Source organism: Agelaius phoeniceus, chromosome 8 (genome assembly GCF_051311805.1).
Source record: "Agelaius phoeniceus isolate bAgePho1 chromosome 8, bAgePho1.hap1, whole genome shotgun sequence".
NCBI lineage: Eukaryota > Metazoa > Chordata > Aves > Passeriformes > Icteridae > Agelaius > Agelaius phoeniceus.
In genome coordinates, this window is record NC_135272.1 from 16,535,981 (window position 1) to 16,557,619 (window position 21,639).

The 21,639-nt window shown below is 37.2% G+C and overlaps 1 long non-coding RNA gene across 12 annotated transcripts in view; it reads right to left on the reverse strand.

Moving 5' to 3' along the window:
- The window catches only part of LOC129124010 (uncharacterized), a 61,691-nt gene that overhangs the window by 39,442 nt on the left and 610 nt on the right, over positions 1 to 21,639 (reverse strand). The window lies entirely within an intron of this gene.

Genomic DNA, 21,639 nt, shown 5'->3' on the forward strand with positions numbered 1-21,639 from the left:
AGAACAGAAGTGAGATAGAAAAACTGTTCTGAACTGCCATCAGGTAATAAAATCCATGGGTAGCCAATAGGATATGTGAGTTCAGGCATTCAATTTTCAGAGGTTTTCACTTTAGAGATCAATTAAAAAAGAGATTTAGGCTTTCAGTTTCTTCTTTTTAAAACAAGGAACAGAAGATACCTGCTAACATTAGAAAACACCTTTGAAAGGGGCAGACAGTTACTGCTGCATTATTTCAGTGATGCTGTACAGTGAGAGGCCTCCTGGCTCTCCCAAGTCTGTCTTTGATGCATCCTACAAGGGGTTCAGAGGGAGAGGAAATGCCCTGAGAATCTTCACTGTGCTCTCACTATTGTGACATCAGTATTGAGATTCCAATACTTCACCTGCAGATTCTGGAAGTTAAAACTTTTGCTTTGCAGAACAGCAACTGCAAAAAAAAATCCTTTAATGCTCTCTTTAACCATTAGAAACTCAAATGCACCACTGTTATCAGAGGAAGAAATAGTAGAGTTGCATCTTTTTTTGGCAGCAGAGAAGTAAGGGAATACCTGCAGCTATTATTTCTTGATGTCCTAGTTTAAGTTCAGACTCACTAAATCAATGTGCCTCATATTCTCACTCCTTTCAACACAGCTACCTGTATTTTTTGAAAAACTAGGAGATAGAAATATGAGAGGATGAAACAGGTTTTTTATTTGTTTACCTAAATGTTCTTGTGAAGGATTTTTTAGCTATCATGAACTGCACCTTTCCAGAAGCATAATTTCTCCCAGGTGACCTAAATATAATGTGACCAGTTAAATAAATGTATTTTTGGGTTTTTTATAGTGAAGTATACAGGGATGTAGAACAAAAGAGAGTGATACTTTCCACTTCCACTGCCTTTCCCCTGAAAGGAGGTAATTTTCTATTATCATAAAGAACAAGTACTATTCTCTTTTTTAAGTATCCAGTGCTTTTTCTTTTTTACTTTTTTAAAGTTCTCATTTTTTACTAGACTGTATTATTGACATAGGTGTAGTAGAAGCCTTCATTTATGGTGCAGGAAGGGAGTTCTGTTAAACAACTTTTACCCTTTTTTTTTTTTTTTGCCAGGCTCTGTAAAGTAGTTCCTCTTTGAAGTCATTATAGGAAGAGGGACAGAGATGGCAAACTTGTTTCAAAGGTATATAATATGCCAAATAATATTCTGGTGTATGCAGTAAGTCTTGTTTTTTTGAAGTAGTATGTCATACAATCCTTCATTTTACTAATTAAATGAGCATCTATAGACATTTACATTTAAATGCTTCTTGCCTTCAAGTTAGGGCAGGTTGTACTTGTCAAAGCTTCTTCTCCATCTTGTTTCACTTTCAGAGTTTCAATCTCCTCCTCACCTGCAGTGAGGCCGTGGCTGGGACACTCTGGGGGTGGTTCTGGCTGGCTGAAACAATTTGGCCTTTTTTTTGTTCCTCACCACAAGCTGCACTGGCAAAGGCAGCAAGAGCAGCGCGTGGCCTGGGCAGTGCTGCTGCTGTGCAGATACTACAGCCTGGCCAGTGGTGTTGGCTCATTGAAGAGGTTTCAACAGTACATTTTAATTCTTTTCAGCTAGGGGGAAAACTTTTAGATTGCTCTCTATCCAGCAAAAACATTTTGCCTCATGATGCTGAGTTCTGACATTGCAGAGGAGTGCCTTGACTCTGCATTTTGAATGCTTCTAGACAAAATTTCTCTCTGCAAAGACAAGGCATAGCTGGTAAACTGAGACCTCCTTTGTGTTCCTTTTGTTACTCTTTTTGATTGACTGTTAAAACTATTTTCCCTCTTAATCTCTAAACGATGCAGAATTGCATATTAATTTCTTTAAAAATGAAGTGTTACACAGATCCTTCTGCCTTAAAATGTGTGGAGAACCTTTTGTAAGAATTCATGTAAGGAAAAAATTGACAGCCTAAAGTAACAGGATGATTTGAAGTATATAAAGCAGTGTGCATTAAGGTTTTAGTGGTGTTTGGCTTTGTTTTTTGGAGAGGTTTTTGTGGGGATTATTGTTGTTTTTAATCTGGAGATCTCTAACCTTGATGACACTCCATTGAAAAAAATTTTAGTCATCCTCCACCTTCTAATCCCAAGCATGCTGCCATGTACTTGTCTTCCACTTGATAAAGGAAGATACATATTTATTAAATATTTGTGTGTCTCTCTTTTAATCATATAAACCTTTCTAATTGAATGGTATTGTGTCTTTGTAAAGAAATAACTACATCTTTTGTTGGATAGTATTTTTTTTTATGATACTGCAATAAACAAACCAGCATTTTAACTTGGGAGGCAACTTCCTGGTGTTAGAAACCAACAAAAGCAAGTCCAGCACATGATTCACAATGAGAAATTTCTCTTAAGGGATTTGCCCTAAATTTGATGGTAGCTCTAAGTACTTTAAGGTTTTGAATTTTATTTTTTAATTATTCTGCAACTCAAACAGACAAATCTTTACAGACCCTCTGAAACATTCCCCCCTCCTTTTAAAAATTTCTTTTAAAGTGTATACCTTGCCCTCTTCATAGCTTTAAAATAGAAGATGAAGGCTGTGGTAAAAAGCTCTTCTGCTGAATTCCTGTGGAACATGCAGTTTTCTCCATGAGAAGTCCTCTGTAATCAGTACCAAATACCACACTAGTATGGCTTGGAAAATGGAAGCCTGCGGGAACTTTGATAAAGGCTGAAGATGTTTCTCAGAAAGAGAAGCATCTCTTTAACATTCTCATCTAGAATACCATGATGAAGGTTTTGAAGGCCCAGCAGAAGGGTGTCAGGGACCCTCTGTCAGATGCACATTTGCTTAGATGTGGTCATAAAGGAAAGGAAAGGTCTTTATCTTCTCTGGCTTGTTGCAGATATCTCCTATTTCGTGATGGTGGTATCTTCTGGCAGCAGAATTATTTTTAAAACAGAGCTGAATCTCATTTATTTTCCTCTTCCCCCTCAAACTGTACTAATCAAAGTCCAAAAGCCATCCTTGCCCTCCCCTGAATAAATTTGCATAACTCATAGCAATTGCAATACTCTATTAAAACACCTGAAAAGTAGCTTTGGATCTGGGATTGTGATGAATATACTTTATCTGGGGGACTGATCTTAGGGCATTGTTATGTTTTATTAGGTGGTTTTACTCGATATTTAATTGGAAAAGTTGGGATAAGTAGATGCACTTGTCCAAAACTGCCTGAAAACTTTTTATTAGAAATTATTTAGGTTGGTACTGTTGCACATAAGATTGCTTGCAGATTTCCTCACAAATTTTGTATTTAGTTCTATCTTGAGCTGTTAATTATGCCAAACAACTTTGAGGTACTTCTGGCCCACTACATTAAGCACTAAATAACTTAGTGGGAGGCCACGTTGTTGTGCTTGTTTGAGGGTAAGATAAAGCAGGATTACTCAGTATGTTGAATGCATGTGACCACTGAATGCTAGGTTGCTAATTTATACCAAGTCCTTCACATAAAGAAATGAATCACTGTATACCATTCATTGCTATTTTTTTTTAACTGGGAAACTGATAAATATTTCATGACCACAGGTAAGCAGAAAACTCACTTTTTCCAGCCCACAAAACTTTGAGTTCAAAACTAGTCCTGTTCTACTTTGAATTTCAGTGAAATTTAGGAAGAATGAAGAGATCTGTCTCAAATAGTGAATTTACTGCTAAATGTGAAACAGCTATTTTGGAGTCAGTGTGTCTGTTTTTTGACTATAAATTCCCTTCTAATCCCTGGAAATGTTTTCTGAAGGAGTTTTCTTTTAAAATGGTACCACTCCACATGAAGTTTAACTTTATGAATCACCATCCTCCAGCTTGACAGAAAAGCCGATATTCAAAGACTGCAGTACTTGTGAATAAGGAGTCAAACATGAAGTGAAATCTTCTTACGTTTTTGGTGAAAAGTGGCACTTGATCCTTGAGGCAAAGAAATTCACTTCAACCTACATGACACATCACATTGCGAGCAAGTGCACTGGCAGGGCTATAAGATGAAATGCCATTTTCTGTTAAGTTAAAAGTAGGACACGTTTTTTCCATTTCTGAGAGTTCTATCACTTCATATAGTTGCTTTTGGAAATGAAAAATGGCAACAGCCCTGTACTGGAGTGGCCTATGAATTACAGAAAAGCAGCTTATGCTGAGTAGTGTGGCACAAGAAGATGCCAGGCATTTCATGGGGAGAAAATGCAGCACAGTCATGTGGAGATTACAGAGCCCACAAAATTTAGTTATGCTAACTCTCTTTTCCTTAAATCAAGATGAGAATGAATAAAATATAATTAGTTATGTTTTTTAGCAGGCTTATAGATGTTCAGTTTATTTGCAGAACACGTGCAGTAAGTACAGAGAGCAAAGAGATAATATGGGGGATTTTAGGTTTGTTAACTTCAGTATCCTGATCTAAATTACTGCTGTTTGAGGGTGATATATAACACTGTGTATCATATACCATACAGAACTACCTGGATTTCTCTGTTACTCTCTAGCAGTGTCCAAAAGATGGTCTGCTTTGGTTTACAGTAGGATGAATAAAGGGAATAATCCTAACACAGCTTCTCACAGCTTGGGAATCAGGGAATAAACAAAGAGGAGTTTCTCATATTACATCATTCTGAATCTGGAACAGGAGCCCAGATGAACCTGGGTGTCCTGCTGGCTTCACCAGTAGCTTGGTTTTCCCTTAAGGAAGCTTATAAAAATGTTTCAATCTGCACTAATAGGTTTTGTTTAATTGTCATTCTGGCATTTATGTAGGAGTTGTGTTCTATGTATGGAGAAAAGAAACTATAAGACCATAAAGGTGATGGAATGAATGAAGAGAATTTTATTCTTTGCACCATAGTTTGATAAATTGCCTTGTTTTAAGATTTTTGTTGTTGTTTTAACAGCTTTGATGCAATTTTATTTTCAAGAGTTTGAATCAGTGGCAAAAGAATGACAAAGACTTAAAAACAAGAAATAAACTGCAGTGAGGACTGTAACCCTATCTCACAAAAGCTTTTGCTTATAATAATAAAGACTGGAGTTGTAATTAGCTTTTTTGGAGTGTTTTTCACTCCAGCTGCATTAGACAATACTCTGACTTGTAGTTAATACATACGGACATATCTACTTATTTTCCTTTGCATTGCAGCATGTGTACTTCCCTAATTGGCAGCTTGCCATTTATATGTGGAAAACAAGATTGAGTTAACAAGAGGGAGAGAGAGAGTGAGATATCAAATATCTGCAGTGCACAAATTTCTGAGCTAGATTACTGAAAGGAGAGGAAATTTAAATTGGAATTTAGTTATTTGGATCACAGTGCACTTAGATCTTCTGTAAGGCTAAACATGAGTAACAAATAATCAAACTCAGATCATAGAACTCAGACTGCCACTGTGAGATTTCACTTTAGGAGCACTCATCACTTTCATTTAATGTGGAATCTAAGTGATATCCCAAAATAAAGGGTAGATTCAATAAACCCACTCGAGTTTTCACTTAATACTGAAACTTAGGTCAAACTGCTAAGATACTGTTCTCCCCTAAAGGAGGATGGGACTGTGAAGGCATTTTGCTTTAGTTTTTGGAGTTAAACATCATAGGTAGGGACAAAATGATGGAATACAATGATCTAGGAAATAAATGCTCCTTATGCCATACAAGAACTAAAAATTAGCATTAATATCCCACACATTTTTGTAAATTAGAGAATTGATGTAACAACAAGAGCTCTATCAGGTATTGTATCACTGCCATTTTAAATGGATGTACTGCTAATCTAATTGAGGATCACTTGGCACCAATTTCATATGATCTAGCTAGGCCAGCACAGTCTATCTTGAAGTAAAGCATTAAAATCAATTTTATCTCCCTGGGAAAGTCTTGCTATGTCTTCAAATTTCTCTTGCTATGTCTTAAGTGAAATTGATCTTGAGTAGAACCAGCTGTAATTCTGGATCCTGTCTGAGAAGTCAAACTTTCCACTAGTACAAAATACTTACATAGAACCAACAAGTTTTAATGAACTTCCTAAATTCTAGAAGACAGAATTTTAGTTCTTTATAAGCATGGATCTTACGTGTTTTAAGACATTCACAGCTTAAGGGCACAGAACTAAAATAAATTTTTAAAATGCTTTCAGAAAGACTTGATTTAGGACTTTGGTTTCCTTAAATTCCTTTTGTCAGCATCCCTTTTTCTCTTCAGTGTTTGACAAGTGCGTGCAGTAATTCAGGTGTTGCAGATGGATTACAAACTGAAAAGTATTGTGTGTTTTGTGCCTGCCAACCTAAGGAACTGAATGAATAGGTTTTGAGTATTCAAAAGCAATGCCTTTCTAGACAGAGTACTTGAATTAGACAAACAGACTCTGAAGACTTTCTGACACAGGCTGTCTGCTATAGCTTGCATAAATCTGTGCTGAATGAATACTCAACCAGAATTACTTGAAAAGAGTCGATAGAAGTACTGCCAAATGACACAAACAATTCTCTTAGTTCTGTAAAACTGAGGTGGTCACCAGTGAACATTGTCACTACTGTATTAAGGATTTAGTTATTAGAGGTGATAGAACAGTGGAACACAGGTAAAATCACCAAAGTTTGCCATCTCTATTCCAATCTTGCATTTTATAGCTCTCATCCTGAATTTAGGGAATTCAGTAGCTTCCCTGATGCAATCAGCTAGCAGTGACTCTGTTCAATGCATATAATCCACTGTCTTAACAGTCTGTATGATCTCCACAGATTTTAAAAGAATTTACAACTAATGGAGCTAGCCTTCAACCCAGCTTTGCTGAGAGCTTATCCAGTTTGTCACACAGGAATTCATTCAATTCCATAAATTGAGCACATCTTCTCTTTCTTTGCCCTTTCTGTTTATTAAATATAGTAGTCCCTATCCTCTAGGCAGGTTTTGTCAGCTGAAATGCCACAGGTAAAACAGGTAAAGAAATTTTCCAGACAACACAAAGTGATTGTTTAAGCACCAACTGTACCCTCTTAAATACTTTTGATTTAGGTGTTTCTGTGAAAATCCTGATGTCTTGTGACCCGCACATCTAACTAACTTCAACTTTTAGATTAGATCCACACATCTAATCTAACTTTTGAGCTGGCTGGTAAAATGGTGATACTAAATAAGACATACGTATCAACAGAGTTTGGAAAAAGTTGGGTGGTGTAATTGCCTTTATCAATCTTCACAGAATGGTCTTCTCTCATCAGCACATCTATAATGTCTTGTTACACAACTCTAACTCTGAACTCACAGTCTTGAGGATAAACTAGTCACTTTTCATGATCCAGTTCCAGACATATAAAGCATGTTTGCCCTGCTTCATTCCACTAAAAAGATGTTTTCCTCCACAAAATCTATATTTTCCTCATCTTCTCACCCTTGCAGGTAAAACCAGTCACTTTCCCAAGTGCTCTAATGAAGCAGTATCATTTTATTAGGTGGCTTAAAGGACAGCTAGGAAATATTTAAATATCTGCTTACACTTGTTTATATAATTCTCTTTTAGTCTGAAATAAGTTTTTATTAAGTTTTCATAATAAGCCACTTATTGAACATTTGTTCCTACTAGGCATCCTTTAAGAAATACAAAAAAATGTATTAGGATCAGTGTTACAGACACTGAGTCAATTATCCTTATGAAAAAATAACGTGAAAGAACTGTTTGTATAAGAAACGTTATTAAATGAAAATTGGATTTAATTCAAGAGTATTTAGAGAAATGAGATGTTCTTTCAGTATCGCTGAGATAAAGTAGTGCTGGTCTGTTGAGGAAAGCACTTAGACTTAAAGCACTTTGTTTTGGAGACTTTTTTGGATTTTGCTAATGTCAGTGAAAGGTAGAGTTACCAGCTCTGGGAGGCAAAAGTGCCCAACCTCCCATTTGCCTCAGCAAACTTCTGCTTTTGTTTTCAATCAATCTGGAAGTAATTTGAGTATGAAAATACTGAGTATTCTCATGAAAAATCTGTTTTTATGCTGTTTTTAAGTGTCATGTTTAGGAAAAGCTAGGTATTCTGGTAGGTAACAACAGGAATGGCACTATATGAGGGAGACATTGTCTCCTTGTCTTTCTTAGAGCGGGATAAAATGTGAGACTTCTGAGGCTGTGGGAAATGACTTTTGCATACATGAAATGTTTTGACTTTTAACTAAAAGATTGAGTTCTACAGTGCCACCATCTTTTAAAGATTAAATCCACATGGCACTATATGGAATACAATATCCATTGTTCATAGTTCTTGAATGACTTGGAATCATGTGTTAACATGATGAAACCAGATGGGATGTTCAAACATTAAACTCCATTCAGTGGTAGCCAGATGTCTTTCCAGGAGAATGGGGGAGGGATCCTCCAAATAGAAATTTCAGAAAAGATAGCAACTGTCAAATTTTGAGCAATTTATTCAAGTGATAAATGTGTGTTATATTTGTGATTCAGTAATTGCTTATCTTTTCTTAGGAAAGTTTGATCTCTCCTCTTTGCTCCTGTCTTCAGATAAGGATGCATCACCTGATCCATAATGTTTATTCTCCCCTGGCCCTGCTTTCCCCCTTAAATGAGGAAATAAAATAACTTGGCAAGTAAGCTGGGAGATACAGCATTTGCTTTTGTGGCTTAGCTAACATCTTACAAACAAAAAATTTGGAAAAAAAGAGAGCAGCAGAGAAAAAAGTTGGTAAGTCAAAAGCAAACTGCAGAATGTAGTACTAAATTTTAAAAAAGTTCATCAAATGGTTAGGAGCCACTCAAGAGAGTTTGTGTCTCTAGATTAGATTAACAAATGTTTCTATTTATGAGCCAGCTATATCTGCAGCTAGATTTGCAGAAAATTCATGGATATCTCCTTGTGTCTTAAAAACAAACCAAAACAAAACCTCTTCAGTTGTGCTACCTTTGACCCTTAGAAAAATTCCACTACAGTGAGCTTGCAGGCGTGTGGAGAGACTGTAAATATGTTTAGACAGGTGGTACAGTCTGAGGCCTTCTTTAAGGAAATGGAAAACAATACAGAAGTTCTTCATTTGGAAATATTCTTGTATAATGAAGCATGCCCAGTGTCTTTCAGTGCAGAATGCCTTTTCCAGTGAATCTCACTGCTTGTCATGAAATAAAGTACAAGTTTTCAAACAGAACAATTGAGAAGCAGTCTCCCCCACGTTTTTCTTTAATGCTATCTTAACATCACTTATTTTACATTTGTGCAGTAAAAGAAATGACAGCCAATTTAAGTTTCTAAATTTAAAGCTACTGGATGACAAATCTTTGGCAAGGAGGGGTGCACGATTCCAGTCTTTGTTATGCTTGCTGCCTCCTGTTGTAGAGAGCTAAGGAAAAAAAAGAGCAGGAAGCTCATTAAGATCTTGTAGCCAAAGGCCACAAACCCCTCTCCCATAAAAGTCTCAAATTTTCTTGACTGTCTCCTCTTCCTTTGCAACATCCAAAACACGCAGTGAATCCTGAGGGCAACCAGCAGGAAATCATTGCTGTCTGTTCTGTGTAAATCCCAAAGAAGGAAAGAAAAGGACAGGATATAGCCACTACATGGTGAGTTACTCATCAGAGAAACATTGGAGGAGGACAGAGGAGAGACCTTTTCTCAATACAATAAAAAGTTGGGATTCAGCCAAGTCCCACTGGTCCTTTCAATGGCCTTGATGTTCTCACAACCTGTGCAGGCAAGGCATCATTCTCCTTTCTCCAGGAGTGTGTTGGGAACACAATGGAGCGCTACCCCACTGCAGCCTGCTGGGATGAGGCTAGAGGTGATTCTTCTGCTGGCTGCTACAAAGCTACAAGTGTGTTGCCATCTCCTCAGAGAAAAAAATGCAGTTGTGCATCTAAAAAGTAGATTCATGAACCTGATACATGTTCACTGCTGGTCCCTGTTGCCTTTGAACTATTTCTTAAAGTTCAGGATTTTTTCCTGTGGTATAAATTTAAACCGGTATCTCAGCAAAAACCATCTTGATTCCTCCTCGAAAAGGACAGGAACTTCATCAGCTTTTTAAGTAACTTAGGTTTCACTTCCTTCATTAGCAGGACGATAGATTTTTATTTTTTTTCCATGGAAAAGACCTTAAGTTACCCCAAATTTAATACTGAGCCTGAAAAACTCAGCTAGAATACGAATATGGAAAGAATAGTCCTGATGAATGATTTGCTAAATGAAGTTGTGTAAAATTTATTCCCTGAATATAAGTACAAAACTGGCATACGATAGTGGTTAGAGGGATATTTTCTCCTCTTTAGAAAAAAATCAAAAAACAACCAACCAAAAAAAAATCCATGTGTTTTGTGGATTTGACTATAAAATAAAGCAGTAGAACTTGATAATTATAATACAACTAAAAAATAAGTTTGCCAGTGAGATGAGGAAAGAGGAAGCTTGGCCTTACAAACAAAATGTCAGATGAATCCCACAGATTGAAATACCAATATCCTAAAGTCGACTTAGCGAAATTTCATGAGACTGCTGCTTGCTTTACTGTACTATTTTGTGTTTTGAGGAAATAACAAAAACTAATCAGATTGCAACCCAGTTTTTTGAGGTTTCCATAATAATGAAAACGTAGATTTGAAATCCTGATCTTTCCTGTGTCAGTTTTGTGAAAGTATTTCTGTATCTTCAAACTGCTCCATTAAAAGGCACTATTTTACTTGCATTTATGCTTTCAAGTAAAATTTTTAAAACTCTCATCATATGTAGAGTAACATTGTATATTTATGTAACTAGTTCCAATTTTTATATCTTCACATTTTGCTGTTTGCAGAGGAGTACAGCAATTCAGGGCAGAGTTGTTTAGAGAAGCAGATTGGATGGGGGTAGAAGAGATGGGTAAGAAGCTGCTAATCAGCAAATGGATTTCACAAGAGGAATCTGTCTCTAGTTTTAGAATTTTGTGAACTGATGCTTTGAAGCAAACCTGAGCTCTGGTCCTGACATGAAGAGAATCTGGAAAGAAGGATGATTCTCTTCCTTGTCTCTGATATATGAGGAAATCATTTACTTGAAGAAAACTGGAGGATTTTTTAAGTATTATGCAAGACTGAACTATTACATAAGAATTACAGAAGGAGACACCTGGTTGTTTGGCGGTTTTTTGTTATGGCTTTTTTCAACTGACATGAAAAAAAATTACAATGGAGCACAATTCAGAGATGTTTTGCTTTAATTTCCTTTCTTCAGGTAAAATGTGTAGTGAAGGCACTAGGAATGATTGTAAGTTAGAGGATGAGGGAAACGTCTTCACAGGAAAAAGAAGATTCAGTGGGCAATGTTTTGTATTTCAGGTGCACGTATTGCACGTAGGAGAGACTGATAATTCATAAGAGTAAGTGAACTGAAGCACAAGAATAGTATCCTATTTCTGCCATGCTACCTTTTTTTTGGCAGATTTAGTTTTCTATCTGACAATTGTAACAAATCAGTTTAGAATTTACGGACAATAAGACTGAGTCTCTTCTGAAAGCCATGATTTTGATGTTCCAAAATAGCAGAAAATGAATTTATATTTTTGGTAATGTAGCTTTTATTTACTTAAATTAGAATCTTGATTCATTTCAGTTTTATTCATTTTTATACTTGTAAACCATCGTAATGTCAGTTATTTGCAAATATTGCAAAACCTTCATCTTAGGTTGTAGTCCTGAAAAAAAAAATTGAAAATAGCTCCCTGAAGCAAGATAAATGAAACCACTTTTCCAGACAGAGGATTCTGATGTTCTGGGAGTGAAGGACCCAAATGGCTGCTTGCACTGATATACAGCAGACTCAAAAGTGATGATCTTGACAAGATAGTAGGTGAAAACTGTGAGAATTTACTTCATTCTGTTTATTTCAAGTCCAACTCTTCAGTGCTCGGTATTTTCTTTACAGAAACAATGTCTGTTTTCAGTCTGCAGAAGTAGTTGAATTCTCAGCTGTGCAAAAAATACAATTATGACAAGTACACTTGACCTTCAGTGAAATTAAGGAGAGTACCACCTGCACTAAATATGTCTTGTAAACAGTGTTGGGAGCAAAGGGATACAGTCTGACTAGAAATCAAATCCAGTTACATGGCTTGCTGCAGTAATAACTTTTCAGGTTTTTAAAGTTTTGACTTCTAGTTGTACCTACTCTTAAACAAGGAGTGCTGATGAGTTGTTAGCAGCTGCACTGTGAACAGGAGCACTCTTTGTGCTGAGATAGATAAAGCTGCCCAGCTCTAGAAATAGTCTGTCATTCAATAAACAACCTTCCCTACACACACCCCCCCTCATTATTCCCTTGTAGTTGCAGTGTTAGAAATTAAACTGAAAAACATAAGAACACTGTTTCAGGACACACTTCCAGAATATTTTGACCCCTTGACCTGCGCCTGCTCCTGGAATAAACTACTATATTAAGATCCATATTTTGTTTTAAAGAAAATTCTCCCCCAAAATCAGACCCTGTCAAATTATCTAGGTAATAAAGATGGCCTAAGCTAATTTTTATTTAGCAATGTCATAGGAAAACACTGAAATAGTCTTTTAGAGAGGTTCAGTGTCCTGTAACCAGTACAGCTGCTCAGTGTATCTGAAAGGTAATGCAGTAAAATAAATGTTTTAGTCTAGATGCAAACACATCTCTGTCATAGCAATTCCCTAAATATAAACCCTCACCTGAGCTCTTTTTTATGTGACTCTCACCTTGAAGTAATGCTGTGCATAGAAGAGGTGTTATCCTGGGTTATTCTGGCTAGACCAGTAGGGTTTTCCATAAAGCCTACCTGCTGCTATTCACCTCTTTTTAACCAGTCCTTTTCCTCCTTTCTTTTCCCTCAATGTAATGAACATTTGTCAGCATGGCTCAGTGAGGAAGCAATGTGTGGAAGTCAGTCAGCTATTTAAAAGTTTGAAATTTATAAATCATAATTTTTAATTTTTGGGGGCATAGTTAGCTGGTGTGGATCACAAAGTGCAGGAGCCACGACTGGACAGTCTTGGATTTGCAGTAAACTTTATGCCACTGGAGAAGGGTGAATTTTAGTACCTGGTATTACACATTTAGTACCTGGTAAGCAACACAATATCTCTAGTAGTCTTGAAGATGATGGTACCCAGATTACACTTTCTCCTCAGAAAAGTTAAATTGTAGACCTCAAAAATCTTAGCAGCTATCTACTAAACATAAAGCCTAGAGAAATAATTATGCATGTATTTTTATGTTAGCTTCATTACTGAAAACTGTGGCATTTATAGATTTATAGTACTCTTGATTTTTAAAGTAAAAACTAAAATTGTACAGACCTTATGTAGTTTAGCTCTTTTTATCATTAGTTTCTAAAACTGTTGTTTTTCTTTAAAATTTATATCACTCCAAATCTAATTAATAACTCTACAAGAAATCAATTTTTTTTCCTGAGGAAAATGAGCTGTATTGCCTTTACTATTTTGTAGCAATGGGTTTTGTTTTTGCCTTCCATTTCCATAGCAAAGAGAATTAATTTAAGAGAGATCAATAGCATTGCCAGCATATGTTGCACACTCCTGGTATAATTCACAGTGCTGGCGAGCATGAGATGAGTTTATATTTAATTTTTTATCTTTTTGTAGAGAATTATGTAAATCAAATACCCTTACAAAGAAGCTTTTGTTTTTATTAATTTAATGCAATAATACTAATAAGGGGAAATGTGTAAAACAAATCATTGTGTGTACTTAGGATAAAAAATGCGCTAACTCTTGGTATTGGGTGGGCGTAATGAATGTGTAAAGTGCTCTGTGCACTTTGCAGCGTGTGAAACCTGCAAAAACTTCCAATAATGTTAAAGCACTTGCAAAAATGTTGCACCTGGAGCAGGGAGGAGTGAAGAGGGCAAAGGTCAGCATTAGGCATTAAGATACTGACTAAACAGACTTTACACTCGGTGAAAAGTCCAGACAACCCCTGCAGTGTCATCTTACAACTCTGGTTTTCTTCTTTTCAGGACATAGTAATCCATAAATACACTCAAGTCACCAGCAGCTTAGCTCTTCCCCCGCTTCTCCCCCTTTTTAACTCTCCTTTCATTTATAATTCTTACATAAAGATCTGAATTTTTAACCCTTTCCAAGGCTTTTAATCAACCTTGGGAACTGCTTTTCTTCACTGTTGTCATTTGCTAGACTTATCTTTTTAAATCCTTTTCTTTGCAAATTTTTCTCTTAGAAAAATGGTTTCAAATAAGCTGAAAAAAATAATGCTTGAAAATAGTAGTACAAATTCAGTGTATGGATAAGACATTCTGGGAAATTATCAGAATTTTACTTCTAAAAAAAGGCAGTTATTAAACTCTGTAAATTCCTTAAAAGCAGTCTTTGTTTCTGAAGCTTATTAACCAGACGCTCTATGTAAAATATCTCATGGGATGTGGTGTAAATTTTTTTCTGCAACTGCTTCTGAGCTTATTTGTTTGGATAGATGAAACTAGTTTCAGCTGGGATGCTGCAAGAGAAGAATCATCTTGTTTGCCATTGTTGTTTTTTTCAATCAAACAAACAGAGAAAACCTCATCAATTTCCTAAACTGGAAAAATGCAGAGGTAAAACAAAGAGGTGTTTGTACTTTTATTATACAATTAAGTCTTTCAGTTTTGCATCTATTACACTTAGCAGATGAAAGCATGAGACCAAACTGATTTTAATCATTTTATCTGATCCCATTATCCACATCCCATGGCTTAAGAGACTGGATAGACTTCTAATATAGTCTGGAGCCTCAACAGTAAAAATAGGCTGGTGAAATACAGCCCATCAGTTGCATGTAACCGTGCACATTTTGCTCACTTCCTCTCCTTGTTCTGAGCACTACACGAGGCTGGACTTCCACACAGGATATTTTCCTCTCACCCTCTTTTCACTTCCCTACCCTTTCTGTAAACCTGCTGAGATGTTCAGCAGCTCTGTCACATTGTCTTTTTCATTAATTTTTGCATCTTGTGAGCAGCACTGGTGCAAGATAGCTGAAAGTCTGAGTGCTCCTTTCATACCATATATGAATATTGATTAGTAACAACATTAATAAGAAAATGTTTCATGGTTTTTTTGTTTTGCACAGAGATCCCTCATATTTCCCTGGGGAGAGAAAGCAAAGTTTTAGTTCCATGTGTGTGACATGGTCATTACTCAGTCACAAAATGGTGGCCTCAAAAGGTCTCCTGTCAAGTCTCTTGGCCAGTGCAGGCTCACTGATTCCTGTTCCTGTGCAGTGATTTTTAGGGCTGCTGATGAAGAGCTTCTAGCTTGGTCTGTTCAGTGGTGGGACTCAAAGCACCATCGATAGAAACAGAAAAGTGAACGTGGCAGCACAGTTTAACAGGGGCAGAACCCAGCAGAGGTGTTGACTTTTCAGGGCAGTGTGCTCTGTAGAAATTTCAGGCCTGTTTCAGCACGATGCTTTGAGCACATGCTGAGCTTCGAGGCGGTTCTCTAGGTGGCCTTCAGGCTTTGTAAGTAAGAACACGCTCGATGCCATTCCAGGGTCAGCTCCTTGGTGCAGAACACCAGGGGCAGGATGTGTCTGGGGCCAAGGACTGAACCCTGGCCATGCAGTGCAGCATTTCACCTGCTCTGTCTCACTGGCACCTTGGGGCAGTTTGTTAAATAAGCCATTACTGGAGCTTTTTAGTGGTAGGCCTTGCATGAGTGTTGAATCTAGAGCATCCTTACAAATGGAGCAGTATCTTCCATTTATCCTATATTCTGATATTTTGTTGCAAGTTAGTAAAAAATAAGAAATGAAAGTTCAAGCACATGAAGAACTTTTACGAAATTAAGCTAGAACTGAATGACATTGATCTCTTGAGAAAGAGGCTTTGTATCTTGTCTTTTTGTATCTTTCTTGTAGAAATACCACACCAAAACCAGTCTCACTTAATTACGAAAACAAAAAACCATTGTTCAGTCTAGTATTTTTTTGTTGTTTTCAAGCATCTGAGGTCTCTCCTGAATCCTTTTCTGTGGTATCTCATTGCTGACCTTGTAATTATAATCACACATTCAAAACTTAAATTCTGATAATGTGACATAGATGAGAAGCCAGGCAGTTAAATGACTTGCCCAGGGCTATGAAACATCTTGCTGGAGAGCTGAAATCAGACCTTTTACCATGTCTGCCTGGCCAGACCCAAGGTCTGTGCTTTGTTTTATGTTCTCAGGCATGTTTCTTCATGCAAATGTTATTTGGACTGCATGCTTGACAAATAGCAAAGGCCATGCTGCCCACTGAATTTTCTCCTGAGTTGTTTTTCACCTTAAGTTTAAAAATTATATGGGTTTTAGTGAAACTGTTCTTTTCTTCAGATTATTCAGTGAAGCCATTTTCATAACTCTTTTTCAGAACTTATATTCTACAGGTGTTGTTTATTGATTTAAGCTTATAGTGACAATATGAAACTACCAACCATTCAAGCATAATGTTAAACTAAACTGTGACTAGAGTGAATTTGTATAAAATAGTACAGCCATAAGTCTGTTGCTACTTAGTTTAACCAACCAAAGTTGCTCAATATTGCTCTCAATTAGTCTTTTTCCCCACCCCCTTTTCTTCTGAAGGATTCCTTTTACCTGCTTACCTTATCCATGGGCCACGTAAACACATAGGTAGGACTTTGTGCATCCTTTGCATACTCTACTTGTTAAATCTCAAATACTGTTATAGTGCTCCACACACATCTCACTAAATGCAAATAAAATAGTAGGTAAGGCTGCAATGATGTCCTCTGGGTGTGTATTTCTGTAGGTAATGTTTGTGTGTGATACACACAGTTTTTACAGTCTGTACCTCACATGTAGATCACACAGACACAATTGAGGCTGATCACAACCAATGTGTTGGTCAGCAGGTGGTTGTGGGACGTGTGTGGGTAAAATCTATGTAGGTAAATTTGAAATATTTGAAGGTTACAGATGTTTTAAGGGTCAATATTTTGGACAGTGGAAATATACATTTTTCAGACTCTTCTAAAATGTGCTTTTCAAAAAATTCTTAAAGTGCCATATCCTTCAAATCTTCCTTTATTAGGAAAGGTAAAGCAGTTCATGCTTTAATTCACCCACACCTTTCAGTCTTTCTGGTCATTCTTTCCTTGAGTTTGTTTTGGGAGGTTTGTTTCCAGTTTTATAGGGTTTTGTTTTGTTTTAATATTTGGCCATTAAATGATGTCTAGTACTTGCTTGGCTGGTGTCAGACATACATCTTCCTTGTTACATGCATTTCTAAAAGAGGAACTCACTATGAATTTTGCCTGAATGTTAAAAGATTTGCTGCTGTACAAATAATATAAATGAAATATACTTAATTATTTTAGCTCATACTAGAAAAGATTCAGGACAAAGGAGAGATTGATGCAGTGTGCCTTACAATGGTCCCACTGATTTCTCTACTGGCCTTTCCTCTGCACATGGTCAATTAGAATTGAAAATCCTGTGCTGATTTCATTCGCTGGAATTTTTAAGCAGGTCAGGAAGAAAGATGTTATTGAAAGGAAAAGTCTCATCTAAATAAGAAAAGAACACGTGGCCATCTGGTCTAACTGTACCATGCTGAAAGTAGTTTTGACTTTGCTCTAGTTTGAGCTTTGCAACAGTTTGCTAAAATATCAAACAGAAATATGTATACATTAAAACAGTCTGTGTTTTTTATCTACAAAAATGCAATGTGCAGTTCTCTTCCTCTCTGTAATGCATGAGCTCCTTTGACCCTGTTACCTTATTGAAACTGTCTATGTTTCTGGTAGGTTCTCAAGTTACCTCAGCTCTGTAGAGGTATAAGTGAAACACCAATCTTTTGCAAGTTTTGGATGCAATTCTCAGCACTTTATTCCTAGGACTAAAAGTCACACCTCTGCTAGAACTAGGAAAGGCTCAAACAAGCCAATGCAACAGGAAGCATGGGGGGAAGAGGGGAGAGGACAGTTTAAGAAAGGAAATCACTTGAAAAAAAGGAAAGAACTTGAAGTTTGAGTGAGTAGCACCGTGGAATTTGCACAACCAAATGTAGGCCACAGGCTAAGAGACAAGCTGTAATTCATATCAAATTTTTAAGGAATGGAGTCATAAATATGCATGAGATCCCATGATTGCATTATTTCAGCATCAACTTAAGTTAAAGTTAAAAAATTTAAAGATGACACTAAAAAAAAAGAGAGTTCAGCAATTTTCACACAAGGTAAATAAATTCTTGTTGTAAAAAACTAAAACACACAGCTCCAAATTTCAGGTATGTGGATAACAACAGGAGAAGATAATTCTATTTTTAAAGCAACACTGGCCCAGGTATCTCCTCCCTACTCTAGGCAGAGCTTTTGTACCCAGCACTCACAAAACCCAAGAGACCTTACTGGGAGAAAGGGAGAGTGTTGAACTAAACATCCAGGCAAGGACCCTGTATTCATATTCTCCAGCTTAATGCTTATCTATTATGTGATTAGACATTACTTCTACACTGACAAACAATGCATAAATTGCCAGTTGAAACACCCTTCTAAGACAAGATAGTGTGTAAATCACTTCTGAAGTTTAGAGAAATTGATTTGCATAGGATTTCAGCCTTTAGGAAAGGATAAAAATATGATTGCCTTGTCATAACCTTAAGAAAATGAAAGTGAGCACTTCATAATTTAGCTGCAGACATTATTTCAAAACACATTTTTTGAAACAAGTGACAAATTTTGTTTTAAAACACAATATGCCAGGAAAAGTAGAAGGGAAATTATCACCTTAATATTACTGAACATGTCTACATATAATTCACAAATGTATACTCCTCATGTATGACCATTGTGTAGAGTTTGCTTGTATATTTCATATAAGCAGTGTAAATTGTTCCTTTAGAAAAGCATTTAATCCCTTATTTACAAAAAAATAAAATGCAGGAATACAAATTTGACCACAGCTCTTGATTAATTCACTTAATTTTCCTGACATCTCTATTCAGGAATTTTTACTATGCAGTGGATATTGCTGCCACTACATGCAATCTTTTGTTTGCATGTCTCCACTGCTATTTGGAAAGGAAGTTTTTTTAAGATAAAATTTATGGGATACTTATGCTGGGTTCCTTTTCTCATCGTGTTTCTAAGCAATATTAGAGGGAAAAAAAAGCTAAAAAATTTCTTATATTTCCATTAGGATACCTGTTAGAGTGATTAAAATATAGTTTAAGCATTTCCAGGGAGTAAATTAACAACATTGTACATGTGTGCATGTGGTTGTGTGTTTTAAAATGTATTTTCTTTTAGGTCTTTTTCATACAAAGTTCACATTGAAAAGCAAATATTATTCATCATGTTTATCACACCATAATTCATATCACAAGACAATGAAATTCCAAAGAATTTAGAAAATAGGTCGATCTGCACAGCATACGTTTAAAAATTAAATAGAATACAGACTTTGAATCTGCCTTTCCCCTGTATGTCTCTGCTAACCCCACCCATAGCCACACCAAATGGAGAGTAACTATTTTGGGGAGTGCTGCATTCCCCAGCCCAACTTTGTGGCACGGTGGCCCTGGGCCACTCGGCGTTTCCCTGGGCTGGGGCAGCAGGAAGGCCAGGGCTTGCAGGGCCAGCTCCGTCCCTGCCACGCTCCCCTTCTTCGCTTTGAAGGCAACCTCTTCACAAAGCGTTTTGCTACTGCCTCATTTAAAACTATCATAAAACTGTCTCAGAGCTCCTGCTAATCTCTTTAAACACAAGTATTTTGTAAGATTTCTGCTTGATGGGCATTCAGGAGCGGGTATCTGTACAGTAGCTACTTGCCTTTATGTAATATATCATATGCACATACAAAATCATTACACATATTTGAGCTACACAGCAATTATGTAAGTGATGCATGAACTTAACATAAAATACTGCATTGACTGTAAACCCAGAGTAGAAATCACAGTAAAACGGGAAACACTGGATGTCCCTAGTTACACTGTGTTGGAAAGTGTGTGTGCCTGTGCATATGTTTTGTGCAATAATGTGTATATATGTTTACAAAGTTTCTTATTTTGTATTTTTTTTTTTTTTTGCAAATCACAACAAAGTTGAAACTGAGCCTGGCCGACATAAGGAGGGAAGGCTTGTGTTTGTCTTTAATCTTTCCTGCAGCACGGTTCAGACTTCTGTCTGATCTGCACATAGCAGAGCAAGGGGCTTGCCGTGCATTGCGTGCAGGCTCCTTGATTGTGGAAGGGAGGAAAAAAAAAAAAAAAATCTGGCTGGAATCCAGACAGGCGAGCGCAGTGCTCTGTTGATCATTGTGTCTAGCCTTCAGGTGTCTCAGCTCACAGTGGGCGGCGGTTGGGGGAGGGGGAGATAACAGGAGGGCAGACAAAGAATATAACACTGTATTTACCAAAAAAAAAAAAAAAAAAAAAAAAAAATTCATATGTGGGAGATTCACGTCAAATCCTTTTTTTAAAAAATGCTTCTTTTAACGTTCCTTTCCCTGCAGTGGGAGCAAGCAAACATCTGTCCAGGAAGATTTATTTAAGCCATAATTAGTAGCGTCTGGAGTCTTTCAACAATTTCTCCTTATTGCACTTAATTTTATTTTTTTTTAAAAGAAGTCTGCTCATCTTTCACTTAGAAACTGTTTTCACTTCATGCATTATTAGAGATCCAGCCCAGCCAGGACCGAGTCAGATTTCTATTGTCTTTGCTTTTTCCCTTCTGATCGTAGTTTTCAGAATCTAACTTTTGGTAGGGAAGGGGGGTGGGAAGGATCGTGCAGGCAGGGGGGAAAGACCTTTTTAAAGGTCTTAGAAGCATGTGGGGGGAAGAAAAAGAGCAAAAATACAAATCAGTGCTGTTTATTATACGGTTATTCGTTTGGGTTGAATTTCTTTTCCGAGGAAGAAGAAGAAAAAAAGCGCTGCTTTGTCTGTTGCTTCTGTTTGAGAACTCTCATAAATCTTGCCCAGAAAGCAACTTGGGCTTAAGGAGATCTGGCCAGTAAAGCTCTGGGAAACAATTTCAATGTCTCCTGCTATGGATATTCTCTTCTTTCTGCCCCCTTCGTCCCCGCTCCCCCTCCACCCCGACCTTCTGACGTTATACCGTAAAGAGACCCACACCCTTTCCCACCCCATCAGGAATCTGAGTGAATGCAAACTGCAATCTAGAGGTAAAGTTGCTTATCAAAAAGCCTCTCCTCGTGCTGAGTGAGCCCAGATATTGCACACTAGTTGTGTGTTTTCAGTCCAGCCATAACCCTTTCCTAACACTCCCCCCGATGCCTTGCTTCTCCCCCTCCCCCCGTGGAAGGGGTGGGATGGGAACCTTGCTCGACTTCATTGTTCCAAATGTAAGAGCTATTTGCCCCAAAGTGTCTTCGCTGTCTTTCATAGCTAATTATAATAACTGTCAGATGTCTGCAAAGTCTGGGCTGCCCTTGCTGGCGGAGTTAAAGTTTGCCTTTATGTTTTCCCCTTGGGGACAGATCAGGCCTGATTAGACACAGAGTACAAATAAAAGTGAACAACATACGTGTGTAGGGCTTTTTGTCTTTGTTTTTCTTTATGAACAAAGCAGCACGCTGGCTATGTCAGGAAGCAGTGTGTCATGCAGCGTGCATGCAGGCACTGCCCTGGAGGATAACTCGC